General features: G+C 32.9%; 13 non-coding genes across 13 annotated transcripts; all 13 read right to left on the bottom strand.

Moving 5' to 3' along the window:
* Positions 1-503: 503 nt before the first annotated feature.
* TRNAV-UAC (transfer RNA valine (anticodon UAC)) lies at positions 504-576 on the bottom strand. The gene has a single exon. It is a non-coding gene; the product is annotated as a tRNA-Val (tRNA).
* Positions 577-1,816: 1,240 nt separating this feature from the next.
* TRNAV-UAC (transfer RNA valine (anticodon UAC)) lies at positions 1,817-1,889 on the bottom strand. Its single transcript has one exon. It is a non-coding gene; the product is annotated as a tRNA-Val (tRNA).
* Positions 1,890-3,129: 1,240 nt separating this feature from the next.
* TRNAV-UAC (transfer RNA valine (anticodon UAC)) lies at positions 3,130-3,202 on the bottom strand. The gene has a single exon. It is a non-coding gene; the product is annotated as a tRNA-Val (tRNA).
* Positions 3,203-4,442: 1,240 nt separating this feature from the next.
* TRNAV-UAC (transfer RNA valine (anticodon UAC)) lies at positions 4,443-4,515 on the bottom strand. The gene has a single exon. It is a non-coding gene; the product is annotated as a tRNA-Val (tRNA).
* Positions 4,516-5,755: 1,240 nt separating this feature from the next.
* On the bottom strand, positions 5,756-5,828 carry TRNAV-UAC (transfer RNA valine (anticodon UAC)). Its single transcript has one exon. It is a non-coding gene; the product is annotated as a tRNA-Val (tRNA).
* Positions 5,829-7,068: 1,240 nt separating this feature from the next.
* Positions 7,069-7,141, bottom strand: TRNAV-UAC (transfer RNA valine (anticodon UAC)). Its single transcript has one exon. It is a non-coding gene; the product is annotated as a tRNA-Val (tRNA).
* A 1,240-nt stretch (positions 7,142-8,381) lies between these two features.
* TRNAV-UAC (transfer RNA valine (anticodon UAC)) lies at positions 8,382-8,454 on the bottom strand. Its single transcript has one exon. It is a non-coding gene; the product is annotated as a tRNA-Val (tRNA).
* A 1,240-nt stretch (positions 8,455-9,694) lies between these two features.
* On the bottom strand, positions 9,695-9,767 carry TRNAV-UAC (transfer RNA valine (anticodon UAC)). The gene has a single exon. It is a non-coding gene; the product is annotated as a tRNA-Val (tRNA).
* Positions 9,768-11,007: 1,240 nt separating this feature from the next.
* On the bottom strand, positions 11,008-11,080 carry TRNAV-UAC (transfer RNA valine (anticodon UAC)). Its single transcript has one exon. It is a non-coding gene; the product is annotated as a tRNA-Val (tRNA).
* Positions 11,081-12,320: 1,240 nt separating this feature from the next.
* On the bottom strand, positions 12,321-12,393 carry TRNAV-UAC (transfer RNA valine (anticodon UAC)). The gene has a single exon. It is a non-coding gene; the product is annotated as a tRNA-Val (tRNA).
* Positions 12,394-13,634: 1,241 nt separating this feature from the next.
* On the bottom strand, positions 13,635-13,707 carry TRNAV-UAC (transfer RNA valine (anticodon UAC)). Its single transcript has one exon. It is a non-coding gene; the product is annotated as a tRNA-Val (tRNA).
* A 1,240-nt stretch (positions 13,708-14,947) lies between these two features.
* TRNAV-UAC (transfer RNA valine (anticodon UAC)) lies at positions 14,948-15,020 on the bottom strand. The gene has a single exon. It is a non-coding gene; the product is annotated as a tRNA-Val (tRNA).
* A 1,240-nt stretch (positions 15,021-16,260) lies between these two features.
* Positions 16,261-16,333, bottom strand: TRNAV-UAC (transfer RNA valine (anticodon UAC)). Its single transcript has one exon. It is a non-coding gene; the product is annotated as a tRNA-Val (tRNA).
* Between the last annotated feature and the right edge of the window lie 405 nt (positions 16,334-16,738).

Raw genomic sequence — 16,738 nt, 5'->3', positions numbered from 1 at the left:
ATTCTCTGTGATAGCAGCTTCTTAATGGTCCTCCTCATCACACCCACTCTCTGCAGTGTCCCACTATCCCTAGGTCTCAGCCAGGGCTGTCAGTCGAGCAGTGGAGATATGGAAGAAACAATTGCATGGAGAAGCTTATGAGATTTCAATTTTACAGAGAAAATTTACACAGCATAAAGTATATTCATTAATGTAGAAAAATGAACAAAAAAACATTTTAACAAGCTCTTTTGCTTTAAAAATATATAGAAATCATGAAAATACATTGTTGGCAAAAAGGAGATAAGTCAACTTAACTTTCAATTTTAAAATTACTGGATTACAAGTATATAATATTTTTATGAACTAAAACTTAAAGTGTAGTTTAAGACTACATTTATTCCCATTAGCAGAAAGGCCAGTTTCTATTGAACAAACTACCTTTTTCACAGTTTAAATCACCAGAAGAGATATGTTGAGTATGGAAATATTTAAAGATTGATTGGTTAATCAGAACATAAACATGGTTTCACTGGGGATTGAACCCAGGACCTTCTGCGTGTAAAGCAGATGTGATAACCACTACACTATGAAACCAAGACGTAGCCTGTTTCTGCACAGTGCAGCAAAGTTGAATGACTCGACATATGATATGAAACCTGGAAATGTGCAATTTTTGAATTGTTGGTCAAACTTCTGTTTAAACCCTTGGAATCAAGTTTTGAGAAGATTTTTGAGTAGTTAATAGTTCAATTTTAAAGAGAAAAATGTGACAGCATTCATGATGTTTAATGCCTTGTAGTTTTATCGATCAGTAGCCCCACATTTTTAAGGATTCATTTCCAGTGATTTAGCAAGCCTTGTTATGAACAGATGCCTTTTTTAGGAAGACATATAAATAAAATTCCCTTTCATAACAAACATCAAACTTTACACGAAAAACTAAAACATGTCTGATAACCACTACACTGTAAATCCAAAGACAAAATCTAAATTCTTTAATGCTCAACTACCATATACTAGTTTTGGAAAGAACTTGTTTTCATTGAAAATAACTTTTTTGAAAGCAAATGTCACTACACAGCATAGTATTTAAAGAATTTGATTTTTTTTAATCAGAGGATGACTAATTTGCAACTGAAATTAAATTTCCAAAGATATTGCCTGCTGGTGATCAAAAACCAGCAGTCAACTGCGAGCCCTGAAAATTTCACACAGGAAGTTTTTTCCAGGGTTCTCCTATTTTAGTAGTCTCACAACAGCACATATTTTTGTTTCTAATATTAAGCAGTCACAATGGTGGGCATGAACATATTGAATCACAGAAAAATAGCATTCTCTGTCATAGCAGCTTCTTAATGGTCCTACTCATCACACCACCTCTCTGCAGTGTCCCACTATCCCTAGGTCTCAGCCAGGGCTGTCAGTCGAGCAGTGGAGATATGGAAGAAACAATTGCATGGAGAAGCTTATGAGATTTCAATTTTACAGAGAAAATTTACTCAGCATAAAGTATATTCATTAATGTAGAAAAATGAACAAAAAAACATTTTAACAAGCTCTTTTGCTTTAAAAATATATAGAAATCATGAAAATACATTGTTGGCAAAAAGGAGATAAGTCAACTTAACTTCCAATTTTAAAATTACTGGATTACAAGTATATACTATTTTTATGAACTAAAACTTAAAGTGTAGTTTAAGACTACATTTATTCCCATTAGCAGAAAGGCCAGTTTCTATTGAACAAACTACCTTTTTCACAGTTTAAATCACCAGAAGAGATATGTTGAGTATGGAAATATTTAAAGATTGATTGGTTAATCAGAACATAAACATGGTTTCACTGGGGATTGAACCCAGGACCTGCTGTGTGTAAAGCAGATGTGATAACCACTACACTATGAAAACAAGACGTAGCTTGTCTCTGCACAGTTCAGCAAAGTTGAATGACTCGACATATGATATGAAACCTGGAAATGTGCAATTTTTGAATTGTTGGTCAAACTTCTGTTTAAACCCTTGGAATCAAGTTTAGAGAAGATTTTTGAGTAGTTAATATTTCAATTTTAAAGAGAAAAATGTGACAGCATTCATGATGTTTAATGCCTTGTAGTTTTATCGATCAGTAGCCCCACATTTTTAAGGATTCATTTCCAGTGATTTAGCAAGCCTTGTTTTGAACATATGCCTTTTTTAGGAAGACATATAAATAAAATTCCCTTTCATAACATACATCAAACTTTACACGAAAAACTAAAACATGTCTGATAACCACTACACTGTAAATCCAAAGACAAAATCTAAATTCTTTAATGCTCAACTACCATATACTAGTTTTGGAAAGAACTTGTTTTCATTGAAAATAACTTTTTTGAAAGCAAATGTCACTACACAGCATAGTATTTAAAGAATTTGATTTTCTTTAATCAGAGGATGACTAATTTGCAACTGAAATTAAATTTCCAAAGATATTGCCTGCTGGTGATCAAAAACCAGCAGTCAACTGCGAGCCCTGAAAATTTCACACAGGAAGTTTTTTCCAGGGTTCTCCTATTTCAGTAGTCTCACAATAGCACATATTTTTGTTTCTAATATTAAGCAGTCACAATGGTGGGCATGAACATATTGAATCACAGAAAAATAGCATTCTCTGTGATAGCAGCTTCTTAATGGTCCTCGTCATCACACCCACTCTCTGCAGTATCCCAGAATCCCTAGGTCTCAGCCAGGGCTGTCAGTCGAGCAGTGGAGATATGGAAGAAACAATTGCATGGAGAAGCTTATGAGATTTCAATTTTACAGAGAAAATTTACACAGCATAAAGTATATTCATTAATGTAGAAAAATGAGCAAAAAAACATTTTAACAAGCTCTTTTGCTTTAAAAATATATAGAAATCATGAAAATACATTGTTGGCAAAAAGGAGATAGGTCAACTTAACTTTCAATTTTAAAATTACTGGATTACAAGTATATACTATTTTTATGAACTAAAACTTAAAGTGTAGTTTAAGACTACATTTATTCCCATTAGCAGAAAGGCCAGTTTCTATTGAACAAACTACCTTTTTCACAGTTTAAATCACCAGAAGAGATATGTTGAGTATGGAAATATTTAAAGATTGATTGGTTAATCAGAACATAAACATGGTTTCACTGGGGATTGAACCCAGGACCTTCTGCTTGTAAAGCAGATGTGATAACCACTACACTATGAAACCAAGACGTAGCCTGTTTCTGCACAGTTCAGCAAAGTTGAATGACTCGACATATGATATGAAACCTGGAAATGTGCAATTTTTGAATTGTTGGTCAAACTTCTGTTTAAACCCTTGGAATCAAGTTTAGAGAAGATTTTTGAGTAGTTAATATTTCAATTTTAAAGAGAAAAATGTGACAGCATTCATGATGTTTAATGCCTTATAGTTTTATCGATCAGTAGCCCCACATTTTTAAGGATTCCTTTTTAGTGATTTAGCAAGCCTTGTTTTGAACATATGCCTTTTTTAGGAAGACATATAAATAAAATTCCCTTTCATAACATACATCAAACTTTACACGAAAAACTAAAACATGTCTGATAACCACTACACTGTAAATCCAAAGACAAAATCTAAATTCTTTAATGCTCAACTACCATATACTAGTTTTGGAAAGAACTTGTTTTCATTGAAAATAACTTTTTTGAAAGCAAATGTCACTACACAGCATAGTATTTAAAGAATTTGATTTTCTTTAATCAGAGGATGACTAATTTGCAACTGAAATTAAATTTCCAAAGATATTGCCTGCTGGTGATCAAAAACCAGCAGTCAACTGCGAGCCCTGAAAATTTCACACAGGAAGTTTTTTCCAGGGTTCTCCTATTTTAGTAGTCTCACAACAGCACATATTTTTGTTTCTAATATTAAGCAGTCACAATGGTGGGCATGAACATATTGAATCACAGAAAAATAGCATTCTCTGTCATAGCAGCTTCTTAATGGTCCTACTCATCACACCACCTCTCTGCAGTGTCCCACTATCCCTAGGTCTCAGCCAGGGCTGTCAGTCGAGCAGTGGAGATATGGAAGAAACAATTGCATGGAGAAGCTTATGAGATTTCAATTTTACAGAGAAAATTTACACAGCATAATGTATATTCATTAATGTAGAAAAATGAACAAAAAAACATTTTAACAAGCTCTTTTGCTTTAAAAATATATAGAAATCATGAAAATACATTGTTGGCAAAAAGGAGATAAGTCAACTTAACTTCCAATTTTAAAATTACTGGATTACAAGTATATACTATTTTTATGAACTAAAACTTAAAGTGTAGTTTAAGACTACATTTATTCCCATTAGCAGAAAGGCCAGTTTCTATTGAACAAACTACCTTTTTCACAGTTTAAATCACCAGAAGAGATATGTTGAGTATGGAAATATTTAAAGATTGATTGGTTAATCAGAACATAAACATGGTTTCACTGGGGATTGAACCCAGGACCTGCTGTGTGTAAAGCAGATGTGATAACCACTACACTATGAAACCAAGACGTAGCTTGTCTCTGCACAGTTCAGCAAAGTTGAATGACTCGACATATGATATGAAACCTGGAAATGTGCAATTTTTGAATTGTTGGTCAAACTTCTGTTTAAACCCTTGGAATCAAGTTTAGAGAAGATTTTTGAGTAGTTAATATTTCAATTTTAAAGAGAAAAATGTGACAGCATTCATGATGTTTAATGCCTTGTAGTTTTATCATTCAGTAGCCCCACATTTTTAAGGATTCATTTCCAGTGATTTAGCAAGCCTTGTTTTGAACATATGCCTTTTTTAGGAAGACATATAAATAAAATTCCCTTTCATAACATACATCAAACTTTACACGAAAAACTAAAACATGTCTGATAACCACTACACTGTAAATCCAAAGACAAAATCTAAATTCTTTAATGCTCAACTACCATATACTAGTTTTGGAAAGAACTTGTTTTCATTGAAAATAACTTTTTTGAAAGCAAATGTCACTACACAGCATAGTATTTAAAGAATTTGATTTTCTTTAATCAGAGGATGACTAATTTGCAACTGAAATTAAATTTCCAAAGATATTGCCTGCTGGTGATCAAAAACCAGCAGTCAACTGCGAGCCCTGAAAATTTCACACAGGAAGTTTTTTCCAGGGTTCTCCTATTTTAGTAGTCTCACAACAGCACATATTTTTGTTTCTAATATTAAGCAGTCACAATGGTGGGCATGAACATATTGAATCACAGAAAAATAGCATTCTCTGTGATAGCAGCTTCTTAATGGTCCTCCTCATCACACCCACTCTCTGCAGTGTCCCACTATCCCTAGGTCTCAGCCAGGGCTGTCAGTCGAGCAGTGGAGATATGGAAGAAACAATTGCATGGAGAAGCTTATGAGATTTCAATTTTACGGAGAAAATTTACACAGCATAAAGTATATTCATTAATGTAGAAAAATGAACAAAAAAACATTTTAACAAGCTCTTTTGCTTTAAAAATATATAGAAATCATGAAAATACATTGTTGGCAAAAAGGAGATAAGTCAACTTAACTTTCAATTTTAAAATTACTGGATTACAAGTATATACTATTTTTATGAACTAAAACTTAAAGTGTAGTTTAAGACTACATTTATTCCCATTAGCAGAAAGGCCAGTTTCTATTGAACAAACTACCTTTTTCACAGTTTAAATCACCAGAAGATATATGTTGAGTATGGAAATATTTAAAGATTGATTGGTTAATCAGAACATAAACATGGTTTCACTGGGGATTGAACCCAGGACCTTCTGTGTGTAAAGCAGATGTGATAACCACTACACTATGAAACCAAGACGTAGCCTGTTTCTGCACAGTTCAGCAAAGTTGAATGACTCGACATATGATATGAAACCTGGAAATGTGCAATTTTTGAATTGTTGGTTAAACTTCTGTTTAAACCCTTGGAATCAAGTTTAGAGAAGTTTTTTGAGTAGTTAATAGTTCAATTTTAAAGAGAAAAATGTGACAGCATTCATGATGTTTAATGCCTTGTAGTTTTATCGATCAGTAGCCCCACATTTTTAAGGATTCATTTCCAGTGATTTAGCAAGCCTTGTTTTGAACATATGCCTTTTTTAGGAAGACATATAAATAAAATTCCCTTTCATAACAAACATCAAACTTTACACGAAAAACTAAAACATGTCTGATAACCACTACACTGTAAATCCAAAGACAAAATCTAAATTCTTTAATGCTCAACTACCATATACTAGTTTTGGAAAGAACTTGTTTTCATTGAAAATAACTTTTTTGAAAGCAAATGTCACTACACAGCATAGTATTTAAAGAATTTGATTTTCTTTAATCAGAGGATGACTAATTTGCAACTGAAATTAAATTTCCAAAGATATTGCCTGCTGGTGATCAAAAACCAGCAGTCAACTGCGAGCCCTGAAAATTTCACACAGGAAGTTTTTTCCAGGGTTCTCCTATTTTAGTAGTCTCACAACAGCACATATTTTTGTTTCTAATATTAAGCAGTCACAATGGTGGGCATGAACATATTGAATCACAGAAAAATAGCATTCTCTGTGATAGCAGCTTCTTAATGGTCCTCCTCATCACACCCACTCTCTGCAGTGTCCCACTATCCCTAGGTCTCAGCCAGGGCTGTCAGTCGAGCAGTGGAGATATGGAAGAAACAATTGCATGGAGAAGCTTATGAGATTTCAATTTTACAGAGAAAATTTACACAGTATAAAGTATATTCATTAATGTAGAAAAATGAACAAAAAAACATTTTAACAAGCTCTTTTGCTTTAAAAATATATAGAAATCATGAAAATACATTGTTGGCAAAAAGGAGATAAGTCAATTTAACTTCCAATTTTAAAATTACTGGATTACAAGTATATACTATTTTTATGAACTAAAACTTAAAGTGTAGTTTAAGACTACATTTATTCCCATTAGCAGAAAGGCCAGTTTCTATTGAACAAACTACCTTTTTCACAGTTTAAATCACCAGAAGAGATATGTTGAGTATGGAAATATTTAAAGATTGATTGGTTAATCAGAACATAAACATGGTTTCACTGGGGATTGAACCCAGGACCTGCTGCGTGTAAAGCAGATGTGATAACCACTACACTATGAAACCAAGACGTAGCTTGTCTCTGCACAGTTCAGCAAAGTTGAATGACTCGACATATGATATGAAACCTGGAAATGTGCAATTTTTGAATTGTTGGTCAAACTTCTGTTTAAACCCTTGGAATCAAGTTTAGAGAAGATTTTTGAGTAGTTAATATTTCAATTTTAAAGAGAAAAATGTGACAGCATTCATGATGTTTAATGCCTTGTAGTTTTATCGATCAGTAGCCCCACATTTTTAAGGATTCATTTCCAGTGATTTAGCAAGCCTTGTTTTGAACATATGCCTTTTTTAGGAAGACATATAAATAAAATTCCCTTTCATAACATACATCAAACTTTACACGAAAAACTAAAACATGTCTGATAACCACTACACTGTAAATCCAAAGACAAAATCTAAATTCTTTAATGCTCAACTACCATATACTAGTTTTGGAAAGAACTTGTTTTCATTGAAAATAACTTTTTTGAAAGCAAATGTCACTACACAGCATAGTATTTAAAGAATTTGATTTTCTTTAATCAGAGGATGACTAATTTGCAACTGAAATTAAATTTCTAAAGATATTGCCAGCTGGTGATCAAAAACCAGCAGTCAACTGCGAGCCCTGAAAATTTCACACAGGAAGTTTTTTCCAGGGTTCTCCTATTTTAGTAGTCTCACAACAGCACATATTTTTGTTTCTAATATTAAGCAGTCACAATGGTGGGCATGAACATATTGAATCACAGAAAAATAGCATTCTCTGTGATAGCAGCTTCTTAATGGTCCTCCTCATCACACCCACTCTCTGCAGTGTCCCACTATCCCTAGGTCTCAGCCAGGGCTGTCAGTCGAGCAGTGGAGATATGGAAGAAACAATTGCATGGAGAAGCTTATGAGATTTCAATTTTACAGAGAAAATTTACACAGCATAAAGTATATTCATTAATGTAGAAAAATGAACAAAAAAACATTTTAACAAGCTCTTTTGCTTTAAAAATATATAGAAATCATGAAAATACATTGTTGGCAAAAAGGAGATAAGTCAACTTAACTTTCAATTTTAAAATTACTGGATTACAAGTATATGCTATTTTTATGAACTAAAACTTAAAGTGTAGTTTAAGACTACATTTATTCCCATTCGCAGAAAGGCCAGTTTCTATTGAACAAACTACCTTTTTCACAGTTTAAATCACCAGAAGAGATATGTTGAGTATGGAAATATTTAAAGATTGATTGGTTAATCAGAACATAAACATGGTTTCACTGGGGATTGAACCCAGGACCTTCTGCATGTAAAGCAGATGTGATAGCCACTACACTATGAAACTAAGACATAGCCTGTTTCTGCACAGTTCAGCAAAGTTGAATGACTCGACATATGATATGAAACCTGGAAATGTGCAATTTTTGAATTGTTGGTCAAACTTCTGTTTAAACCCTTGGAATCAAGTTTAGAGAAGATTTTTGAGTAGTTAATAGTTCAATTTTAAAGAGAAAAATGTGACAGCATTCATGATGTTTAATGCCTTGTAGTTTTATCGATCAGTAGCCCCACATTTTTAAGGATTCATTTCCAGTGATTTAGCAAGCCTTGTTTTGAACATATGCCTTTTTTAGGAAGACATATAAATAAAATTCCCTTTCATAACATACATCAAACTTTACACGAAAAACTAAAACATGTCTGATAACCACTACACTGTAAATCCAAAGACAAAATCTAAATTCTTTAATGCTCAACTACCATATACTAGTTTTGGAAAGAACTTGTTTTCATTGAAAATAACTTTTTTGAAAGCAAATGTCACTACACAGCATAGTATTTAAAGAATTTGATTTTCTTTAATCAGAGGATGACTAATTTGCAACTGAAATTAAATTTCCAAAGATATTGCCAGCTGGTGATCAAAAACCAGCAGTCAACTGCGAGCCCTGAAAATTTCACACAGGAAGTTTTTTCCAGGGTTCTCCTATTTTAGTAGACTCACAACAGCACATATTTTTGTTTCTAATATTAAGCAGTCACAATGGTGGGCATGAACATATTGAATCACAGAAAAATAGCATTCTCTGTGATAGCAGCTTCTTAATGGTCCTCCTCATCACACCCACTCTCTGCAGTGTCCCACTATCCCTAGGTCTCAGCCAGGGCTGTCAGTCGAGCAGTGGAGATATGGAAGAAACAATTGCATGGAGAAGCTTATGAGATTTCAATTTTACAGAGAAAATTTACACAGCATAAAGTATATTCATTAATGTAGAAAAATGAACAAAAAAACATTTTAACAAGCTCTTTTGCTTTAAAAATATATAGAAATCATGAAAATACATTGTTGGCAAAAAGGAGATAAGTCAACTTAACTTTCAATTTTAAAATTACTGGATTACAAGTATATACTATTTTTATGAACTAAAACTTAAAGTGTAGTTTAAGACTACATTTATTCCCATTAGCAGAAAGGCCAGTTTCTATTGAACAAACTACCTTTTTCACAGTTTAAATCACCAGAAGAGATATGTTGAGTATGGAAATATTTAAAGATTGATTGGTTAATCAGAACATAAACATGGTTTCACTGGGGATTGAATCCAGGACCTTCTGCGTGTAAAGCAGATGTGATAACCACTACACTATGAAACCAAGACATAGCCTGTTTCTGCACAGTTCAGCAAAGTTGAATGACTCGACATATGATATGAAACCTGGAAATGTGCAATTTTTGAATTGTTGGTCAAACTTCTGTTTAAACCCTTGGAATCAAGTTTAGAGAAGATTTTTGAGTAGTTAATATTTCAATTTTAAAGAGAAAAATGTGACAGCATTCATGATGTTTAATGCCTTGTAGTTTTATCGATCAGTAGCCCCACATTTTTAAGGATTCATTTCCAGTGATTTAGCAAGCCTTGTTTTGAACATATGCCTTTTTTAGGAAGACATATAAATAAAATTCCCTTTCATAACATACATCAAACTTTACACGAAAAACTAAAACATGTCTGATAACCACTACACTGTAAATCCAAAGACAAAATCTAAATTCTTTAATGCTCAACTACCATATACTAGTTTTGGAAAGAACTTGTTTTCATTGAAAATAACTTTTTTGAAAGCAAATGTCACTACACAGCATAGTATTTAAAGAATTTGATTTTCTTTAATCAGAGGATGACTAATTTGCTACTGAAATTAAATTTCCAAAGATATTGCCTGCTGGTGATCAAAAACCAGCAGTCAACTGCGAGCCCTGAAAATTTCACACAGGAAATTTTTTCCAGGGTTCTCCTATTTTAGTAGTCTCATAACAGCACATATTTTTGTTTCTAATATTAAGCAGTCACAATGGTGGGCATGAACATATTGAATCACAGAAAAATAGCATTCTCTGTGATAGCAGCTTCTTAATGGTCCTCCTCATCACACCCACTCTCTGCAGTGTCCCAGAATCCCTAGGTCTCAGCCAGGGCTGTCAGTCGAGCAGTGGAGATATGGAAGAAACAATTGCATGGAGAAGCTTATGAGATTTCAATTTTACAGAGAAAATTTACACAGTATAAAGTATATTCATTAATGTAGAAAAATGAACAAAAAAACATTTTAACAAGCTCTTTTGCTTTAAAAATATATAGAAATCATGAAAATACATTGTTGGCAAAAAGGAGATAAGTCAATTTAACTTCCAATTTTAAAATTACTGGATTACAAGTATATACTATTTTTATGAACTAAAACTTAAAGTGTAGTTTAAGACTACATTTATTCCCATTAGCAGAAAGGCCAGTTTCTATTGAACAAACTACCTTTTTCACAGTTTAAATCACCAGAAGAGATATGTTGAGTATGGAAATATTTAAAGATTGATTGGTTAATCAGAACATAAAAATGGTTTCACTGGGGATTGAACCCAGGACCTTCTGCGTGTAAAGCAGATGTGATAACCACTACACTATGAAACCAAGACGTAGCCTGTTTCTGCACAGTTCAGCAAAGTTGAATGACTCGACATATGATATGAAACCTGGAAATGTGCAATTTTTGAATTGTTGGTCAAACTTCTGTTTAAACCCTTGGAATCAAGTTTAGAGAAGATTTTTGAGTAGTTAATATTTCTATTTTAAAGAGAAAAATGTGACAGCATTCATGATGTTTAATGCCTTGTAGTTTTATCGATCAGTAGCCCCACATTTTTAAGGATTCCTTTTTAGTGATTTAGCAAGCCTTGTTTTGAACATATGCCTTTTTTAGGAAGACATATAAATAAAATTCCCTTTCATAACATACATCAAACTTTACACGAAAAACTAAAACATGTCTGATAACCACTACACTGTAAATCCAAAGACAAAATCTAAATTCTTTAATGCTCAACTACCATATACTAGTTTTGGAAAGAACTTGTTTTCATTGAAAATAACTTTTTTGAAAGCAAATGTCACTACACAGCATAGTATTTAAAGAATTTGATTTTCTTTAATCAGAGGATGACTAATTTGCAACTGAAATTAAATTTCCAAAGATATTGCCAGCTGGTGATCAAAAACCAGCAGTCAACTGCGAGCCCTGAAAATTTCACACAGGAAGTTTTTTCCAGGGTTCTCCTATTTTAGTAGTCTCACAACAGCACATATTTTTGTTTCTAATATTAAGCAGTCACAATGGTGGGCATGAACATATTGAATCACAGAAAAATAGCATTCTCTGTGATAGCAGCTTCTTAATGGTCCTCCTCATCACACCCACTCTCTGCAGTGTCCCACTATCCCTAGGTCTCAGCCAGGGCTGTCAGTCGAGCAGTGGAGATATGGAAGAAACAATTGCATGGAGAAGCTTATGAGATTTCAATTTTACAGAGAAAATTTACACAGCATAAAGTATATTCATTAATGTAGAAAAATGAACAAAAAAACATTTTAACAAGCTCTTTTGCTTTAAAAATATATAGAAATCATGAAAATACATTGTTGGCAAAAAGGAGATAAGTCAACTTAACTTTCAATTTTAAAATTACTGGATTACAAGTATATACTATTTTTATGAACTAAAACTTAAAGTGTAGTTTAAGACTACATTTATTCCCATTAGCAGAAAGGCCAGTTTCTATTGAACAAACTACCTTTTTCACAGTTTAAATCACCAGAAGAGATATGTTGAGTATGGAAATATTTAAAGATTGATTGGTTAATCAGAACATAAACATGGTTTCACTGGGGATTGAACCCAGGACCTTCTGCGTGTAAAGCAGATGTGATAACCACTACACTATGAAACCAAGACATAGCCTGTTTCTGCACAGTTCAGCAAAGTTGAATGACTCGACATATGATATGAAACCTGGAAATGTGCAATTTTTGAATTGTTGGTCAAACTTCTGTTTAAACCCTTGGAATCAAGTTTAGAGAAGATTTTTGAGTAGTTAATAGTTCAATTTTAAAGTGAAAAATGTGACAGCATTCATGATGTTTAATGCCTTGTAGTTTTATCGATCAGTAGCCCCACATTTTTAAGGATTCATTTCCAGTGATTTAGCAAGCCTTGTTTTGAACATATGCCTTTTTTAGGAAGACATATAAATAAAATTCCCTTTCATAACATACATCAAACTTTACACGAAAAACTAAAACATGTCTGATAACCACTACACTGTAAATCCAAAGACAAAATCTAAATTCTTTAATGCTCAACTACCATATACTAGTTTTGGAAAGAACTTGTTTTCATTGAAAATAACTTTTTTGAAAGCAAATGTCACTACACAGCATAGTATTTAAAGAATTTGATTTTCTTTAATCAGAGGATGACTAATTTGCAACTGAAATTAAATTTCCAAAGATATTGCCTGCTGGTGATCAAAAACCAGCAGTCAACTGCGAGCCCTGAAAATTTCACACAGGAAGTTTTTTCCAGGGTTCTCCTATTTTAGTAGTCTCACAACAGCACATATTTTTGTTTCTAATATTAAGCAGTCACAATGGTGGGCATGAACATATTGAATCACAGAAAAATAGCATTCTCTGTGATAGCAGCTTCTTAATGGTCCTCCTCATCACACCCACTCTCTGCAGTGTCCCACTATCCCTAGGTCTCAGCCAGGGCTGTCAGTCGAGCAGTGGAGATATGGAAGAAACAATTGCATGGAGAAGCTTATGAGATTTCAATTTTACAGAGAAAATTTACACAGCATAAAGTATATTCATTAATGTAGAAAAATGAACAAAAAAAACATTTTAACAAGCTCTTTTGCTTTAAAAATATATAGAAATCATGAAAATACATTGTTGGCAAAAAGGAGATAAGTCAACTTAACTTTCAATTTTAAAATTACTGGATTACAAGTATATACTATTTTTATGAACTAAAACTTAAAGTGTAGTTTAAGACTACATTTATTCCCATTAGCAGAAAGGCCAGTTTCTATTGAACAAACTACCTTTTTCACAGTTTAAATCACCAGAAGAGATATGTTGAGTATGGAAATATTTAAAGATTGATTGGTTAATCAGAACATAAACATGGTTTCATTGGGGATTGAACCCAGGACCTTCTGTGTGTAAAGCAGATGTGATAACCACTACACTATGAAACCAAGACGTAGCCTGCTTCTGCACAGTTCAGCAAAGTTGAATGACTCGACATATGATATGAAACCTGGAAATGTGCAATTTTTGAATTGTTGGTCAAACTTCTGTTTAAACCCTTGGAATCAAGTTTAGAGAAGATTTTTGAGTAGTTAATATTTCAATTTTAAAGAGAAAAATGTGACAGCATTCATGATGTTTAATGCCTTGTAGTTTTATCGATCAGTAGCCCCACATTTTTAAGGATTCCTTTTTAGTGATTTAGCAAGCCTTGTTTTGAACATATGCCTTTTTTAGGAAGACATATAAATAAAATTCCCTTTCATAACATACATCAAACTTTACACGAAAAACTAAAACATGTCTGATAACCACTACACTGTAAATCCAAAGACAAAATCTAAATTCTTTAATGCTCAACTACCATATACTAGTTTTGGAAAGAACTTGTTTTCATTGAAAATAACTTTTTTGAAAGCAAATGTCACTACACAGCATAGTATTTAAAGAATTTGATTTTCTTTAATCAGAGGATGACTAATTTGCAACTGAAATTAAATTTCCAAAGATATTGCCTGCTGGTGATCAAAAACCAGCAGTCAACTGCGAGCCCTGAAAATTTCACACAGGAAGTTTTTTCCAGGGTTCTCCTATTTTAGTAGTCTCACAACAGCACATATTTTTGTTTCTAATATTAAGCAGTCACAATGGTGGGCATGAACATATTGAATCACAGAAAAATAGCATTCTCTGTAATAGCAGCTTCTTAATGGTCCTCCTCATCACACCCACTCTCTGCAGTGTCCCACTATCCCTAGGTCTCAGCCAGGGCTGTCAGTCGAGCAGTGGAGATATGGAAGAAACAATTGCATGGAGAAGCTTATGAGATTTCAATTTTACAGAGAAAATTTACACAGCATAAAGTATATTCATTAATGTAGAAAAATGAACAAAAAAACATTTTAACAAGCTCTTTTGCTTTAAAAATATATAGAAATCATGAAAATACATTGTTGGCAAAAAGGAGATAAGTCAACTTAACTTTCAATTTTAAAATTACTGGATTACAAGTATATACTATTTTTATGAACTAAAACTTAAAGTGTAGTTTAAGACTACATTTATTCCCATTAGCAGAAAGGCCAGTTTCTATTGAACAAACTACCTTTTTCACAGTTTAAATCACCAGAAGAGATATGTTGAGTATGGAAATATTTAAAGACTGATTGGTTAATCAGAACATAAACATGGTTTCACTGGGGATTGAACCCAGGACCTTTTGCGTGTAAAGCAGATGTGATAACCACTACACTATGAAACCAAGACGTAGCCTGTTTCTGCACAGTTCAGCAAAGTTGAATGACTCGACATATGATATGAAACCTGGAAATGTGCAATTTTTGAATTGTTGGTCAAACTTCTGTTTAAACCCTTGGAATCAAGTTTAGAGAAGATTTTTGAGTAGTTAATATTTCAATTTTAAAGAGAAAAATGTGACAGCATTCATGATGTTTAATGCCTTGTAGTTTTATCGATCAGTAGCCCCACATTTTTAAGGATTCCTTTTTAGTGATTTAGCAAGCCTTGTTTTGAACATATGCCTTTTTTAGGAAGACATATAAATAAAATTCCCTTTCATAACATACATCAAACTTTACACGAAAAACTAAAACACGTCTGATAACCACTACACTGTAAATCCAAAGACAAAATCTAAATTCTTTAATGCTCAACTACCATATACTAGTTTTGGAAAGAACTTGTTTTCATTGAAAATAACTTTTTTGAAAGCAAATGTCACTACACAGCATAGTATTTAAAGAATTTGATTTTCTTTAATCAGAGGATGACTAATTTGCAACTGAAATTAAATTTCCAAAGATATTGCCTGCTGGTGATCAAAAACCAGCAGTCAACTGCGAGCCCTGAAAATTTCACACAGGAAGTTTTTTCCAGGGTTCTCCTATTTTAGTAGTCTCATAACAGCACATATTTTTGTTTCTAATATTAAGCAGTCACAATGGTGGGCATGAACATATTGAATCACAGAAAAATAGCATTCTCTGTCATAGCAGCTTCTTAATGGTCCTCCTCATCACACCCACTCTCTGCAGTGTCCCACTATCCCTAGGTCTCAGCCAGGGCTGTCAGTCGAGCAGTGGAGATATGGAAGAAACAATTGCATGGAGAAGCTAATGAGATTTCAATTTTACAGAGAAAATTTACACAGCATAAAGTATATTCATTAATGTAGAAAAATGAACAAAAAAACATTTTAACAAGCTCTTTTGCTTTAAAAATATATAGAAATCATGAAAATACATTGTTGGCAAAAAGGAGATAAGTCAACTTAACTTTTAATTTTAAAATTACTGGATTACAAGTATATACTATTTTTATGAACTAAAACTTAAAGTGTAGTTTAAGACTACATTTATTCCCATTAGCAGAAAGGCCAGTTTCTATTGAACAAACTACCCTTTTCACAGTTTAAATCACCAGAAGAGATATGTTGAGTATGGAAATATTTAAAGATTGATTGGTTAATCAGAACATAAACATGGTTTCACTGCGGATTGAACCCAGGACCTTCTGCGTGTAAAGCAGATGTGATAACCACTACACTATGAAACCAAGACGTAGCCTGTTTCTGCATAGTTCAGCAAAGTTGAATGACTCGACATATGATATGAAACCTGGAAATGTGCAATTTTTGAATTGTTGGTCAAACTTCTGTTTAAACCCTTGGAATCAAGTTTAGAGAAGATTTTTGAGTAGTTAATATTTCAATTTTAAAGAGAAAAATGTGACAGCATTCATGATGTTTAATGCCTTGTAGTTTTATCGATCAGTAGCCCCACATTTTTAAGGATTCCTTTTTAGTGATTTAGCAAGCCTTGTTTTGAACATATGCCTTTTTTAGGAAGACATATAAATAAAATTCCCTTTCATAACATACATCAAACTTTACACGAAAAACTAAAACATGTCTGATAACCACTACACTGTAAATCCAAAGACAAAATCTAAATTCTTTAA

The sequence above is a fragment of the Mixophyes fleayi genome, chromosome 10 (genome assembly GCF_038048845.1).
Source record: "Mixophyes fleayi isolate aMixFle1 chromosome 10, aMixFle1.hap1, whole genome shotgun sequence".
NCBI lineage: Eukaryota > Metazoa > Chordata > Amphibia > Anura > Limnodynastidae > Mixophyes > Mixophyes fleayi.
Note: the sequence above shows the minus strand (reverse complement) of the source record. Positions and strands in the feature narration are given on the sequence as shown.